This window comes from Chrysemys picta, chromosome 8 (genome assembly GCF_011386835.1).
Source record: "Chrysemys picta bellii isolate R12L10 chromosome 8, ASM1138683v2, whole genome shotgun sequence".
Taxonomy (NCBI): Eukaryota; Metazoa; Chordata; order Testudines; family Emydidae; genus Chrysemys; species Chrysemys picta.
Window position 1 is genome coordinate 5,312,420 of NC_088798.1, and position 16,930 is coordinate 5,329,349.

At 43.1% G+C, this 16,930-nt stretch overlaps 1 protein-coding gene across 1 annotated transcript in view; it reads right to left on the minus strand.

Annotated features, from left to right (window-relative positions):
- DMBX1 (diencephalon/mesencephalon homeobox 1) overlaps window positions 1-15,851 on the minus strand; it is a 33,313-nt gene extending 17,462 nt beyond the window's left edge. Inside the window, exon 1 of the mRNA XM_005284877.3 lies at window positions 15,642-15,851. The gene's annotated coding sequence lies outside the window, so the exon portion shown is untranslated. The remainder of the gene's footprint in view (window positions 1-15,641) is intronic.
- Window positions 15,852-16,930: the final 1,079 nt, after the last annotated feature.

A 16,930-nucleotide genomic window follows, 5' to 3' on the forward strand; every position in this document is an offset into this window, starting at 1 on the left:
GGATTTCAGGGTTGGGATTTAAAAGGGTGTCCCACTGCTCTGTGTAGCACATACTGCAGGGAACCGTGGGTTTCAATGGGGCTGTGCAGAGCAGCAGGGATTAGTAAAAAAGATGTCAAGGAAAGGCTGCCCTTTACTTCCATCGGGCCTGGTCCAACTCTCTAGCTAACCGAGGATTGCAAGGTGCTCATTGCTCGCAGCTCAGGGATTTCAGCTGGGGTGGACGCTTTGCAGGATTGGGCCCTACGTGTATGCCTTTGGTCGGCCTGATCCTTCAAGCATTACTTACCCAAGCATCCCTTGCTCACGCAGATCGTCCCTTCTCAAGTCAATGGAATTACCAGTGTGAGTGGGACTGGTGGGTGAGCGACTGTTACAGTAAGTGGGACTGGTGGGTGAGCGACTGTTACAGTAAGTGGTATGGTTTAACATAGCTTCCCTGGGGTGTGGAGAGCCAGATCCTGAGCTGGTGTAAATCAGTGTGGTTCTGTTTACACCAATTGAGGATGTAGCCCATATGCTTGTGTGAATGGGGAGCTTTGGTAGGGCCAGAGTCTGAGGGGATGTAAGCAGAGCTACACTGATTTACTCTAGCCTGACACTATGGCCCTAAATATTTGTTCAATACGCCAGGGTCAAAGTTTCCAATCTATGCTGGGTAGGCATTTGATGCTGGTATCCAGGGGCATAATTCTGTCCTAAGTACAAAATGTGCAAAAGAAACACACAAATGTCTTGTATCAGAGGGGTAGCCGTGTTAGTCTGAATCTGTAAAAAGCAACAGAGGGTCCTGTGGCACCTTTGAGACTAACAGAAGTATTGGGAGCATAAGCTTTCGTGGGTAAGAACCTCACTTCTTCAGATGCAAGAATCTTGCATCTTCAGGCTTGCATCTGAAGAAGTGAGGTTCTTACCCACGAAAGCTTATGCTCCAATACTTCTGTTAGTCTCAAAGGTGCCACAGGACCCTCTGTTGCTTTACACAAATGTCTTGCGTCCTGGTTAAAGTGTTCTGTGCTGGGTTGTTGGTTTTGCAATTTTTTTTTTAGTAACTTCCTGGGGTTTTTTAAATACAAAATAAAATATCTATTTAAAAATGTAAATCTACACTTCATCAATGTATTGTATATTGGTAAATACACACATTCTCACTGAGATGTTCCTGATAGCGTGAAGAAAGGCTAGAACTAAAAAGATTTATTACAGCACTGAAAAATCTGAGCGTAGGAATATTTTGTATGCTTGCGTTAATTTGTCATTTGATTAAAGTGCCTCCATCGTAGTCTAAGTGAGCAATCCATATTTAAATATAATTTACATGAAACTGACAAAGCAAAGTCCATTTAAAAAAAAAAAACTCCTTCCAGCCTGCGAATCCAATCTATTTTCCCATTCGAACCTCAAGCAAAAGTCTGAGGTCTTGTCTACACAGGGAAATTGACCGCAAAAGCTATTGCAGAACAAGCTCCTTATGTGGACCCTCTATTCTGATATAAAAGTCGCTCTGTTTGGAAATAATGACTCCACTTTGGAAACAACTAATTATTCGAGAACGGTGTGATTTTTATTCCGGAATAGAACGTCCCCATTCGGAGCTATTCTGCAACAGCTTTTCTGGTCCGTTTCCTCATGCAGATAAGCCCTGCGGAAGGAGAAACCTTATCACACATCCTAAAGTTAGATGGGAAGGATGGTCTTGTGATTAAAGCACAGTGCTCTGAGTTGAGCGATCTGAGCTGTGTGGGGGTCTTCGAGCAGTCACTTCGCTTCTATGCCTCAGTTTCCCTTCTATCAAAGAGTATAATCAATACTTCCCCACCTCACGGTGGTGCTGCGGGGCTTAATCCATTTGATATTTGCCAGCTCCTCAGATACTACAGTGATGTGTGCCATGGTAATGCCTATTTAATGAGTGATAAGAGGTTACATTTTGATGCTAATGGAGCAATGGCAGAAATCATTCCAGAGCCATAGGTGGACTAGTGTTTCATTAGTGGTGAAAGCATCTCAGGTGTGTTCCTTGGCAAGGAGAGGAGGTTAACCAGGACCAAAAGACACTTAGGTCTTTCTAGGTTCAAAATTAACAGGTTGGGTTGCACCTCAGAGCAAAGTGCCGTATGCAGAATTGTAAACGCCAGTGCTAACTGTGAAAGCGCTTTATGGAGCACAAGCAGGAGCAATCGGGCACAATCTACGCCAGCTGGATTTTCGTCAAAGGTAGCCTGTGTGTAGATTGCACTGAAGTATAATATTCTTGGGCCCCTGGGAGGAAAGGCTGCAGTCTCCTAGCCAGATGGGGATGATCATTAAAAACACCCAGCCACCTCCCAGCAAAGCAAAGGACTCTTGGCTCCTGTTGCGACGGGGGAAATCCAGGAGCAGCCTACACAATCCCTCAGGTTGGGGACGTCACTAAAGGCACAGGTAAATGAATGTTAGTATGGAACTCAATGGCGCTTCAACTTAGATCCGTCATCTCTGTGTGTTCCAAAGCCCGCTGGAGCCAGGGAAAAGATTCCATTGGATGAGATCCTCTGGGTATTTATAGCATGCTCCTCACTCCAGTATCTGATAACCTAGCCACCTGCCACTGATTAGTTTGCAAAAGCCCAGCGACTTCAACGGGAGATCCAGGCACAGAAGGATGGCAGGGTTTATAGTGCAATTACAATCAGAAGAGTCACAGTCTAAAATGTGCTCCTCCTTCCACAACAGAACTGCTCCAGGTGTGTGAGGAGAGCGATGTCGGCTTAATGCAGTGACAAAAAATAAGCTATTGATGGGTTTTTTTTTTTTTTTTTTTTTTAGCAGCATAACCTCTGCAGCCATCAGAGATGGAGTCTAGCCTGGCTTGTGCATTGTTGACAGAATTCTTAACTGAGTTCCAGTTTCAGAATCTTTATTACTAGGGATGAGGCATGAGCCTGAAAGAACTCAGCTTGATTTTCAGATCCCAGGTTGAGTTTGCAGGGCTAGCAGTAAATGGCGCAAATTTAGCTCCATCTGAACAATGCATATAATCATGCAGGATCCCTCACGAAAAGGGCACAGAAAAATGCATTTGTTAATATAGTGCTCAATGCAACTGAAATTGTGGGTCAGCTGTTTGGGCCTGATTCAAAGCCCACTAAAATAAAAGATGGTATCTCCATATTAATATCACTTTTGTCACAACTGCAGCCAATCAATAAGGTGCACTGAAAATAAAATGATGGCAAGAAATGGAAATATTCACCCATTTTTTGTTAGCTTTGCCTTTTTTAGGGTACAGCCACACTTTAAGTCAGGGAGACAAATAGTGAATCGCTCTGCTTATGCTTATCTGACAAAATATATGCAAAAAGGCACATTCTAACCCCAGATATGAGGTTTTGTACGTCTTTGGTGCTGAATGCATTACATGTCTAGGGAGCTGTAAATAAATGACCCTTGTAAGACGTTTTCCACAATTTCTTCTTTTATTTCTTAAATCTTTAAGATCCAGATGGTCCAAAATTCACATCATATAATAAATAGTAAGTCTTCAATCAGTTTTGTTGCTCTTGTGAGAATGTGCTGAATGTCTAAGGAAACTTTTTTTTTTTTTGCAGTGGATGTAGAATAAATAACTATTTGAAATATTGCAACACCATCATTTTCCTCATTCAACTTTCCAGAGAGTGAGGGTCATGCATCATAAAAATGAAATTCAAAGGATTTTGTTAAAATACTGGAATAAAGGTGTTATTGAGGACAGCTCTGGACATTGAAGGACTCCAATCTGATTTACCTGCAATATTTTTACACCTATGTAATTACAGGGACCTAAACTGAGTTACTGTCCCGGTTTGCACGGACATGAATGATCCCAGAATTAAGCTTCATCTGTTCAGCTAAGTGTAAACCCACAGAAAATAAACACAGATTTCTACATAGATTTTTGTAAATTCTATTCAAACTTCTTGCTGATGATTTAAATATAACCATCCCATCTGTTCCCTTCTCCCCCCCCCCCCCTTCATTTCCAAGGTCTCTTAAAACCATGACAGTATTTTTCATTTTAAGAAAAAATAATGAGATCTTGAAGCATTTTAGTGAGTGAAATTTTGAATTATTTGCATATAGGTCCAGTACAATAGTCTCTTGTAAATAAAATATTAGGCAGATTTTCATCTTAATTATATTGTCCAGTAGTTTTGAGAACTATGAGTAAGGAATATCATAACAAGTATATTTATAATGCTAATCTTTTTCACTCTAAGTATCATACCAGGATCTCAAGGGGTATCATAAATGTTGCACAAACCTCACAATACCCTTATGCGGTAGGGAGCTCTGATTATATTGATTTTACAAATGTATATGCTGGGGTACAAAGGAATGAGAACTTGCACAAGGTCACCCAGCCAGGGTTTGCCAGCCTTTGCAATTTTATCATGACTCTTATGAAACATGGCATTTTTCCTCAAAGCCCCAGGTCCTGAAGGCATGTGATTATGGGAGAATCTCCGCTTTCATTTAAAATAGTAAGTTTCTAGTATTCCCAGAGAAAGAGAAACATGAAAGTGTGGTCCAAGGCAAATAAAAAGAACCTGCAAATATAATTTTTAAAAATCTTGGTTTTTTTTTACGCCAATCTCCTGATTCTGGGGGCCCGACAACTGATTTTCAAATGCTTAAGTTTGGCAATACTGCACGGCAAGTTACTTGGGACTAGAGCCCAAGTGTTGTCTTGACACCTCGTCTCTTATTTTGACCACACTAGTTGTCAACTGAATATTTCAATCGTGTGTTTACAGATACAATAGGTTTGTGTAAATATATATGTTATGCCTCCCTTTCTTTTTCCTTATTCTTACCCTAAAAATGAAACCACATAATTGGGAAAATGTGTCCATATAGTCACAATCTTATTCAAAGCTCTTACATACTTAGTCAAAGTAGCAAGAGTTCCTTATCTACCAAAGGAAGTTAAAAGCGTTAGCCTCAGTTTGGATCCAAAGTAAAGTTCCTATGTCTACACTGCCGCAGGATCGACGCTGCAGCGATTGATGCATTGGGGGTCGATTTAGTGGGTCTAGTGAAGACCCACTAAATCAATGGCGGAGCGCTCTCCAGTCGACCCTGGTATTCCACCGGGAATGAGAGAAGTAAGGTAAGTTGACAGGAGAGCGTCTCCCATCGACCCAGCTCAATGTTGACACCGCAGTAAGTCGACCTAAGCTATGTCGACTCCAGCTACGTTATTGCACCTTTTGGCTTGAAATATGACATTGGCTCACAGCTGTGGCTTTTATTAGCGTTAAAGCACCATGCAATCAAGTGACGGTCAATTTACAAGCAGTTTAGATGTGTAACCTGAGAGTTTATATGCAAAAAACAAAACAAAAAAACCATCACCATGTTTCTGGCTGGCAGTTCACAAGTCTTATTTGCACAGGTTTGTCTGGCTGAAGCCTACCACTCCATTTGTTTCTGTAAAATGGGCTTATTTTAAAGGCTAATGACATGACTTTTCTGAAAAGTGGCAGGTGGGGTTTTCAAAACTGCATAAATAGGTAAGCCTAGACCTTTTCAAAGCCCGCAGTTCTATATGGCTGCTGGCATCCAGCATGAGAAAAGTTGTGGCTAATTCTGTCTGTAAAGTGGTTGTGGCTCCTTTTAAATGGAAGATCATGCCTCAGTGTTAGCTTCAGGTTTGATCCTCTGAGAAGTCATCCTGATCTCGGTGGGAGTTGAGAACTCCTTGCCATGATCAGCACCAGACAGAATTGGGCACATGGACACTTGCCAGTAGAGAAGCTGGGTGCCCCCGTTTGCCTATTTCTGTGCCAAAATGTGGCTTTAGGTGCAAGGAATTAGTCACCATGATTGAAGCTATGGCCCCTATTTGTAATAAGATGCCTCCTTGGAGAAAAAAATCCTCAGTGCTGAAGACTTGGGGCACTGATCTTGCCATCAGCTCTGTAGCCCCGTCGATTCATTGCATTAAAGGGGAAGTGATAGCACTCTTTTTACAGTTCACATAGATGCTGGAACTAGGGGGGCTGCCGCACCCCTTGGCTTGAAGTGGTTTCTATTAGCTACAGGCTTTACAGTTTGGTTCAATGGCTCTCGGCACCCCCACTATGCAAATTGTTCCAGCACCTCTGGACTTGTTCATAATGTCGGCAAATTATTTTTGAGTTGGACCTTCTGATGACTCCAGGAGGTGAATTCTTGGAAAGCATCTGGACATTGGCGTTCAGTCTATGTATGTTTTAAATGTATAGCTTTCCAATGTACAGTTTCCCCTTATGTTCTGATCAGAAATCTTGTGCACAAAGAACTCACCCATAGCTAAAGCAATTTTGTTTAAACATTGCTTGTTTTCTAGATCTCACGGAGATCTAAGGAATAAGCCAGTTTTGAAGAAATCAAGTTCAGAAGCGGAGAACTTAATGAGCATAGATAGATTTTTTCCCCCCGTGGATGTTCAGCAGAATAATAGGCTTTATTTGGTCTACAACGTCTAATAATGAGGATGCAATGCACAATGGACTTTTCTGTTAGGTGTTTCTGCTCATACTAAAGCTGGTTTGGATGAATGGGATGCCATTAAGTGTTTTACCTTATTCTAAACTTGGAAAGATGTGCCAAATACTAGGTTACCTAGGGAGGTTGTGGAATCCCCTTCTTTGAAGGCTTTTTAAGCGCAGGTTAAACAAACACCTGTCAGGGTGATCTAGGTATAATCCTGCCTCAGGGCAGAGATGGGCAAGATACTTCTTGAGGTCTCTTCCAGCCCTACATTTCTAGGACTGTCCAACAACGCTTACAACTCCAGGACATGTTAATGTCCCAGGAGGAGAAGCTTTTGTACGGAACTTTTTTCCTGACCTTTCAGTGCTTGATTTCACAATCTTGGCATTGGATTCATGCTAGTTTCCCTCTTGCCCATGGAATAATCTTTAAGGGCTGGTCTTCACTGGGGGGGGGGGGGGAAATCGATCCAAGATATGCAAGTTCAGCTACGCGAATAGTGTCGCTGAAGTCGAAGTATCTTGAATCGAATTACCTGGGGTCCAGACGGTGCGGGATCGATGGCCGCGGCACCCCCGTCGACTGTGCTACCGCCGCTCGCTCTGGTGGAGTTCCGGAGTCGACGGTGAGCGCGTTTGGGGATCGATATATCGCATCTTAACGAGACGCGATATATCGATCCCGGATAAATCGATTACTACCCGCCGATACGGCGGGTAGTGAAGATGTACCCTTTGCCATTTCTGCTGCAGTGAATACTCAATGACCAGTTCAGGAGGGGGAAAAAAATTATTGTGGCTATTTGTGTGACCTTAATTATGGGATCAATACTTTAAATAATAGCAACATGGAAATAGAGCAGATGGAGATAACTGTAGCTTCATCTAATGCTTCCCATTCCGCTAAGCACTCAGATACTGTGATGAATGCAATATAAGAATCTAGCTAGGTGGGTAAATTCTACCCATCAGCAGGCAATTTAAAATGTAGGAAGTAATGTATACCAGGCGTGACAGCCCTGTGTCATTCATGTCTTACAAGGAGATGCACAGTGCTGCTTTCCCCTTAACAGACACACATTTACTCTGTTCACTTTAGCACCACCGAAATTGGAGATAGAATAAACCCACGAGACCCATCCTTATCACTGCAACATGGCTGCTTCCAGAGTTTTGTACAACTTAATTTTAAAAGACTTAAAACAATGAGGTTTTTACATCACTCTCTTTGGGAGACTATTCCAGGGCCTAATAGACTAATCAGTTAGGATCTTTTCCCCTCTCCGCCACCACCCCATCCCATTATTCTACTTTGCATTTCATAGGCTAGGTCTACACTACCCACCTGAATCGGTGGGTAGAAATCGATCTCTCGGGGATTGAATTATCGCGTCTCGTCGGGACGCGACAATCGATCCCCGAATTGATGCTCTTACTCCACCAGCAGAGGTGGGAGTAAGTGCTGTCGACGGGGAGCCGCGGAGGTCGATTTTGCTGCCGTCCTCACAGCGGGGTAAGTCGGCTCCGATAGGTCGAATTCAACTATGCTATTCGCGTAGCTGAATTTGCGTATCTTAAATCGACACCCCCCCCCCCGTAGTGAAGACCTGCCCATAGTGTCTTTTAGAAAATCCTAAAGGATTCCTGTTTGCACCCTCCAAATACTAAGAGAATAAAACTAAGTAAAACAAAGTGATGTTACCTGCCATATTCTTCTCCACACCTGTAACTCATGACACCAAGTCCTATGGAAGACACGTTGCTGTACAATCTGCGATAGTGGTTTTATAGAGCCAGATCCAACACACACTGAGGTCAATGGAAAAATTCCCATTGATTTCAGTGCACTTTGGATCAGGCCCACGTAAAAATAAGAGTTTGGATTAACTCAGAATAAACCCAACAGTTCAATTTGTGTAATAGATAGGTAATTGCTTTAAAAAAAATCTCAGCATTGTACTTCTTGAATTAGTTTTTTAGATCCCCATTTTTCTCTTTTTATAGAAACTCACAAAAAGGAATGGTTCGTTTCTCCTCTGTAGCTTCACAAGATTGGAATCTAGTGGGTCTCTCAGAAAAGTAGGTCAGCCTTAGCAGCCTCTGTATAATGATGAAAACATTTTGGCTTATTTCAGTCTCTTAATTTGTATCTGCATTTTCTGTACAACCAGGTCTGTCGTGATTTTCTTTTTAAAGTATTTATTTCACTCCCTCCCCCAGTTTTTCCACCCTTACATTTCCAGTTATTTAAATGCCTTGGGGGCAGGGAGGGAAGAGGAGCTTTGAGACGTGTCCTGAAGGTCAGAGAGATGCAGACCCCTGATCCTTCTTTCACACAAGGAAGAATCAAGAGTAACTCCATTGAAACCAATCAAGTGACACTGGTAGAAAGCTAATGTAAGGACAATCACACCCCCAACTCTTCAGGTACTTTGGTCACAACAGTAACCTTCATTTAGATCAGGGCTGTGAGTGCAGTTAAGTGGAAATAAAAACATAAGAACGGCCATACTGGATCAGACCAATGGTCCATCTAGCCCAGTATCCTGTCTTCCAACAATGGCCGGTGGCAGATGCTTCAGAGGGAATGAACAGAACAAGGCAATTATCAAGTGATCCATCCCCTATTGTCCAGTTCCAGCTTCTGGCAGTTGGAGGTTTAGGGACACCCCAGAGCATGTGGTTGCATCCCTGACCATCTTGGCTAACAGCCATTGACAGACCTCTCCTCCATGAACTTATCTATGGATAAGTTTTTTGGAACCCAATTAGACTTTTGGCCTTCACAAGATCCCCTGGCACCGAGATCCGGAGGTTGACTGTGTGTTGTGTGAAGACGTGCTTCCTTTTGTTAGTTTTAAACCTGCAGCCTAGTAATTTCATTGGGTGACCCTTGGTTCTTATGTCACGTGAAGGTGTAAATAACACTTCCCTATTTACTTTCTCCAAACCAGTCGTGATTTTATAGACCTCTGTCATATCCCCCCTTAGCCGTCTGTCTCTTTTCTAAGCTGAGCAGTCTTTTTCATCTCGCCACGCCACAGAGGGAAGTTGTTCCATCCCCCCCATATCATTTTTGCTGCCCTTTTCTGCACCTTTCCCCCATTCTAATGCATCTTTTTTGAGTTGGGGTTGGTAGAAGACACTTTTCGTTTGAACTCTGCTTGCAGTGGAGGCATGAAGCCGGATTCTGTGTTCACATTACATTGGAGTAAATTCAGAGTGACTCCACTGGGTGCACTGGTGTAAATGGAAGCAGAGTCTGCCCCTAGAACTGCATAGATCGGGGGAAATGAAAAAATGGTTCTCCTGAAAGTTTGGTTGTCATTACAAGTTAGGAAGCTGCTACCAGATTCTGGTATCATACCAGTAAAGGCGCTGATGCAGGCAAACTATCCAGCATGCATACAGCACTTAAGCGCATGCTTAACATTAAGCATGTGCTTTAGTCCCATTGACTGCACACTCCTGGCTGGGGAATGGTTTCAAGAGGATTTAAGTATGCCTGCTTACCTGCTGTCCCAAACAAGGACTCAAAAATCAGTTAAATCTCCACTAAAAATCAATAAAAAGAACAGGAGTACTTGTGGCACCTTAGAGACTAATAAATTTATTAGAGCATAAGCTTTCGTGGACTACAGCCCACTTCTTCGGATAGTGGGCTGTAGTCCATGAAAGCTTATGCTCTAATAAATGTGTTAGTCTCTAAGGTGCCACAAGTACTCCTGTTCTTTTTGTGGATACAGACTAACACGGCTGCTACTCTGAAACTAAAATCAATGTAGTGCAAAAAAGGTGAAAGTAAGATCAGACTCAGGCCCTAGGCATTTAAACTGCCCATTTCTTCCCTTACCTGGAATCATAGGATTTGGAGTGTGATGGTGGCACAATTTAAAATCTGGAGGGCGTGACACTAAAAATAAACTCAGGGAAGGAATTTTTGAAATTCAAGAGTGAATTGGGGAGGTGAAATCCAGAAATGAAACAGTCCATTGCAGTATTTCTAGTTAGGAGGAGTCAGATTACAGCCAACTAACCTGCAAGGGATTGTACCAATAGCCATCTGTTCTGGGTACAGGCTCTGGGGCTACTTGCTGTTGACTTGGGCTGTCGGCCTGAAATAACTTCACCCAAAGCTAAGGAGGATCCCAGGTAGGCAAGCGATTTGGAAGGTTTGTTCTTGCAGTTTTGCTTGATATTTATTCTACTTCTTCTGGCTCCCTGTTTGCATCAGGCCTGTCAAACCACAAAACCGCCTTGAGAGCAATTCCCCCAAGCCCTTTCCATTATGATTGATCTCACTGAATCAGCTAATAACAGATTTATTTCCTCATTTGCTTTGTGCTGCCAGCAGAAGGAGGAAAGAGAATGGGGGAAAGAACAAAAAAAAAAAAAAAAACCCACAACAACCCACCCTCAACCCCTGCCTTAGGGGAAGCTAGAGGCTACTTCCAGACAAAACTGTTATCCATTAACATCCAATTATCACTTGGTCCAAGCCATTAATTATAAATCAGCCTCCTAATTGGGATAATTAGCTCTCTGCTTCTTAATGTAGTGTGACTGATGCGTTTGGAAAGAATGTAATCACTCCATTTGTTTAGCGTGAGGAGAACAAATCCAACTCTCATGGTTTAATTTTAGCCTTATCCTTCTCATCATCAGCATTAAAAGCTCTTTACGGCCCTATTAATTGTTTGGGAACTATGCTTTTGATGGGCACATGCCACTTCTCTGTGGAGAAACCCCTTCGAGACAATCTCGTTTTAAGAGATCTGTTTCAAATGCTTTTTAAAAGTGCAGTTCTGATCGTGTGCAGATTCAAGCCGGTTTGTTTGTTCTTTAAGCAAAGGGGGTTATATTTTCTGTCTTTTCTGTATTTGTCCTGCTCTGTTTTGTCTAGTCTCCATTTATTTTGTCTACACTCCGTTTAATCCTTTGCTTTTCTCATTTGCAAAAGAAAATAGAGCTAAGATGTATTGCAAAGGCTTTCTTACCTTTAATGTCGGTGGGTTTTATTCCGGGAATGTTCTTTTTTAGTTAAATAACGAATTTTAAAATAAAATAGTGGGTTGACAGCAGCATGTTGGGCAATTATCTGTAAACCTTTTTTCCCCACAACAACAACAACAAAGAGAGAGAGAGAGAGTTTGGGAGACATTTAAGTATGTGCTACAAGTGGACTTGCTCTGAAGGTATTTCTAAAAGATTTGTAATGATGAACCGCAAAAGAGGGTGGTGGTTGTTTTTTTTTAAATCCCTAAATGAATCAAGGCTGTTTTCAGTCTATGCCAAAAGAAAGACGATTCATGTGCATACACTGTCACTAATTTAGAAGGAGAAACTAGCCATGAAGTAATGTCCCAAATGCACATTTTTGGGTTTAAAAATAAATTAGCAGCACTGTTATTCTGGGCAGTTTTCGTTGTCCTCTTGTGACTTCCTAAACACTGTTTCCATAATGTCTCAAAAATCGTTTACAGGAACAACAACAAAAAACTTTTCCGTGACTTGATGTTTCATTAATGAGGGCTGCTCAGAGAACCGACTAGAGCTGGGGGGCATGATTAGATATTTATTACTGTCATTTACATGGAAAACTTGAGGAGCCAACCAAGTGGAACAGAAGGGGATTTATTAATTATTATTATTATTTAACAATAGAAACCAGTTCAAAGATCGGGAAAGTGTCCTAATGTTGCATCACAGCAGTTGTGTGTGTGTGTGTTTTCTGAAGAGGTTGGCAAAATGGTGTTTCCACTTCAGAGGTATAATCAGATTAGAATAAAACTTTGAGCGCTAACCCCAAACTGTCACATAATTATCCTTTTTCCCCACTATCCAGTCACCACACACTTTATCCTGAATTTAGTGAGACAAGGGAAAAGTTTTTCTGCCCAGATTTGCATTCCCTAAAATAAAATTGAGATGCTGATGGGGGAAAATGCATTTAGCCCAAACAGTCTGCTGAGTTTACATGACTATACCATTAGCGGTTTAGTCCACGTTCCGCTTTCTCCTTCTCAAAGATTTTTTTTTTAAAGTTGTCAACAGTGTCAGAAGTTCACCTCCCCGGGGGTGATGGCCTGGGAACTGTTTTGGGGGCTTTTGTTTTAAATATTATATATATATATTTCTTTCTTAACTGAACTAAACTACTTCATCGGAGATATAAATAGTCACTCCAGAGAATTAAATGTGAATATTAATTACACCCAGGAAGAGCTGCAGAATTTAAAAACGCTAAAAATAAACTCTCCTGTTTCATGTTAAAGGGAAAAAAGTGAATCTATGAGACTTGAGTGAAATAGTTTTTAAATGATATTCCATAGAAGTGCGTGTAGATCTATTTCACGCACATACCCTTCCGATCATTTTATCCACACACAGATTTTGTCTTACTTCCAAATCGATCTCAACAGAAACGCGCACAGAATGATAGATGAAAAGAGGGGTAGTCGGAGAAAGCTTAAGTGCATTCAAGCGGCTGTGTGTTTGTGTATAAATACAGAGGGGATATTTTCGGCTGGACTGTCCAGAAGGCAAAAAGTGCCCCCAGATCTTTCGCTGGAATAATGCACCCATCGCTATAAGATAAGAATATGTTGCTAAGAAGAGGCTTTTCCTCTCGGAATAGGATTCCTTTACACCAACATAACGTTTTTACACAAAAACAGCAAACGCCTTGGTCTTTGCCTCGTAGTTTCGCACGGTTTGGAAGAGTTCTAAGACCCTACGACACTGGGCAGAGGTTTCTGCGCCTACGTAGAGGATGCAGATTGTTTCCCCACCTGCTCTGGGGGCGTCAGAGGGAGGTTGCAAAGTTGTTCGCTTTAAACTATTTTTTTTAAGTCGTTCAAATTTCGAATTAAAAACAGAACTCAGGACCCGTTCTGCGCGGGGCCGCGAAGTTTCCTGGCCGTCGACAGCCTCAACGGCTTGGTCGCTCGATTATTCATAATCGTTTCACTTCGATTAATAGTTGTATCACTTAAGAGGGAAAGCCCTTGATTCCAACTCTTATCACTTCAAGCAGCTGCCCGCTGCAGGCCTGCTTGTAGGCTGCCCTTCAGAGACACAGCTGATGCCAACTTGTGTCTGGTTCAGAAACTAGCAAAAAAGTTTTCGGGAGTTGGCTCGCCTCCACAAGCAGTTTCCCGTTCAGGATAAGGGCACAGAGAAAAGGAGTTGTATCAGGAGAGCTCATTAGAAAAAAGGAGAGGCGTGTGTGTTACCTATTACATTGTCCCTTCTGCACCCCATCTCCCTCACCCCTCGGGCCTGAGGACCCCACTGCCTGGTCGAGTTTGGTGGTTAAAGAAATTGACACGGTTACTTTAGATGCTCACGTTTGCAGGTGCTGTAAACGTGTCTTGTAATCACACGCGTGTGACGATGCTCTGTGTAAGGGGAGAGACGTGTATCACACACTCACACCACGTATCTGCATGAAGCACATGTGTGCTGCTGATGAATGGGAGGGTGTGGGGATGGTGTAAGTGGCCGATTGCCTAGACAGACGGTACTTGGCTAAACATTTACTTCCCTGCCTGAAGTGTCGATGAATGGAGGCCGTGTCCCTCTGCCTTCATCCTTCTCCCTCCCTCCCCTATCTGTTATGCCATGGCCTGAGGGAAGACGTTGGCTGAGATGTATGAGATCTTTTGCGGTAAAATATGCATGCGGATCCCCATTTGGTTCGCCGGATAATGGAGGTGCAAATAGGTTTCGACTGTAGAGCCCTTCATTTATCAACTGCGCCTGACAACGCAAATCCTGAGTTTATACACATCCGAAGTGGGGGGCTTCTCGGAGTCTTGTCTTTACCCTCCCAGCTCTAGTTCTGCGTTAGATAACAGGTAGCGAGAGAGCAGTTCTTGCCCTTCAGGTCTCACTATAAACTAAGGGAGTTGTGCGAACCTATATTTAAAAGACACGGGGGGAGGGAAATTCGGTGTTAAACCTCCGATCAGTTTGGGCTCCGTTTTGGTTTATACTCTGCCAGAGGCACAATCCGAATTTTCACTGCCCACCTGGCAGAAGAGACCTGTCCCAACCACTGCTGAACTTTAGTGACAGTAGTGTCAGCCCCTTTTCTTGTGCAAAGGGCTTTTGTCTCTTCCCAGAATCTGTCTGATTTTTGCCTCCGGCGCTCTCTCTCTCACCAGGCTGTTTGGCTTATTAAACATCATTATGTAAATGGCGTGAAATTTACAGTCTCCTACTTTGATTCCTATAAGTGAAGAGATGCGTTGTTAGCTATGTATGCCCTTTGGCCAAAAAAAGAGAAAAAAAAAGAAAGACAGAGAGAAAGAGGAAAGAGAGAGACTCGAAAAAGGAAGCGAGCGGTAAAAGAAAAGTGTGTTTACACAGCCAAGCCCAAACCTAAACCAACCTCTTTCCCTTTTCTAATTGTGTCTCTGGGGCGCTCAAGAGGGAGCTACCAGAACAAGGTTGACAGAAGATCGGAGATCGGAAATGAAGCATTAAAACCCATTTCTGTGACCTGCTTTCTCACATGCGGTATAACCTACCCCTTTAGCTCAACGAATCAGTGGGTCTGATTTTTATTCACGTAGCCATCTGCTGAAAGTTACATTTTAAAAACGGCAAGAAATGTATTATTTTTAAAGAAAAAAACCCAACAACCCACAACCTTATTTTGGAGTAAACTAATATATTCCAAATGAAGCAAAACCAGAACAAATAAAACTCTTCCAAAGGGGAAAAGTTAAGAGAGTCCACAACAATCGGCAACCATATGGCCCGGGATTTTGATGGAACTCGAGTTGTGAGCGTGTTTTTTCCTGTTTCCTCAGTCACACATCTACATTTCATTTGCTTCCTTCAAAGGATTCGTTAGGGCATCAGATACACCCGGAGGGGTTTGAAGTGTCTACAAGGAGACAAAAAACCCTCTGCACTTAAAACGTGTCCTAAAACTTTATTTGACTACCAAGAAACAGCGCTGTAACGCCCCTTTTAAGCCTTCTGCAAAATGCCTCGCCCCAAACAAAACTTTCTGCACTTCTTGATCGCCTATCGCGACAAACCCAGGCGTGCTAGGTAAGGAGAAGCCTGCTGCTAAAGTTAAAGCGCCCGGCGATGGGTTTTTTCCTCGGAGATCAGAAAGCGTCTTACCTTTCGAATGTTGTCCTAGGATCTCTTCAGTGGAAACGGCCAAGCGGCGGGTGTAAAGTCTCTCTGGAGTGTAGCCAGAAACCGGATTCGGAGCGAAAGGGGTTGAGACAGCGGAGGGCTGAGCACTTCGCCGTCCCTGCCTCCCCCTTTCCTCTGTTCTCCTGCCTTGTTCCCAAGTTGTCTCAGGGTCCAGCGAAGCTGCCATCTACCGGGGGGAGAGGATTGAGGAAGGATTTTTAAAAGGAGCTTCACACAGACCTAGCAGCTACCCTGCAAGATTTTCAATGGTCCTCCACCCTGTCAATCAAACCAGGGCTTGCTGATACATTTCTCTCTGCTCCCCCCACCCCGTTTTTTTTTAATAAGACTTCTTACCAGTCATTTACTCCTAGTCTAGTCAGGTGTAAACGCCTAATTAAATCACGGGGAGATAATGGGGAGCCAGTCGTGGGAGGAGGGGGAGACGGTTCTATCCTGTCTATAGGGACTGCAAGCTGGATGTGATGAAGCTGGGGCATAAATTTGATTTGGGGTGGGGAGGATGAGTACATATTTATAAACATGCCTACACACACACACACACACACACACACACACACACACACACACACACACACACACACACACACACACACACACACACCCACCCCCCTTTGGCCGAGATTAGGCATCAGGAGAACTCTAAGGTAGACTCCTGCTTTATGGGGAAAATCCAAACCCTCATAATGCCTTCAGATATGAATCAAAGGGCCGGTGTCTTTCCTCACAAGATCGCAGTGGAAACCAAACTTCTGGACACTTTCCTAAATTTCAGTGAACACATCTTGTCTTATTTCCCACACCGCCAAAGACATTGCTTGGCCGGGTCTATGCTAAAAAAAAGTCAGGCCGACCTAGCTATACAGGCCCCGGGATGTAAAAATGTTTGTTATACCGCGGCCCGATTCTGTCCTCACCCGCAACTTCCCACTGATCTGTGTCCAAGCGGGAGCACCAGGAACAAGGTGTATCGCTGATATTTTCTAGATGTATCACGCCATGGACCCGTGCAACTTTCAGTTGTCCTTTGCCCTAGTGGGGAATCCTACAGCCCCAACCCAAGGAAGTTTGAGGTTATGTAGATTTGTATATGTCGAGGTTAGTCTGGGTCTAACATTGTCGATATTTTAGTTGTTTTTAAACGTTCTCTCTTGCAAAAGAAAACAAAGAGGATGGGGGGCGGGGAAGGATGAACGAAACCCTTTCCCCTATTGTAGGAAGACCTCCAAGGAGCGCACGCCAAGCAAGGT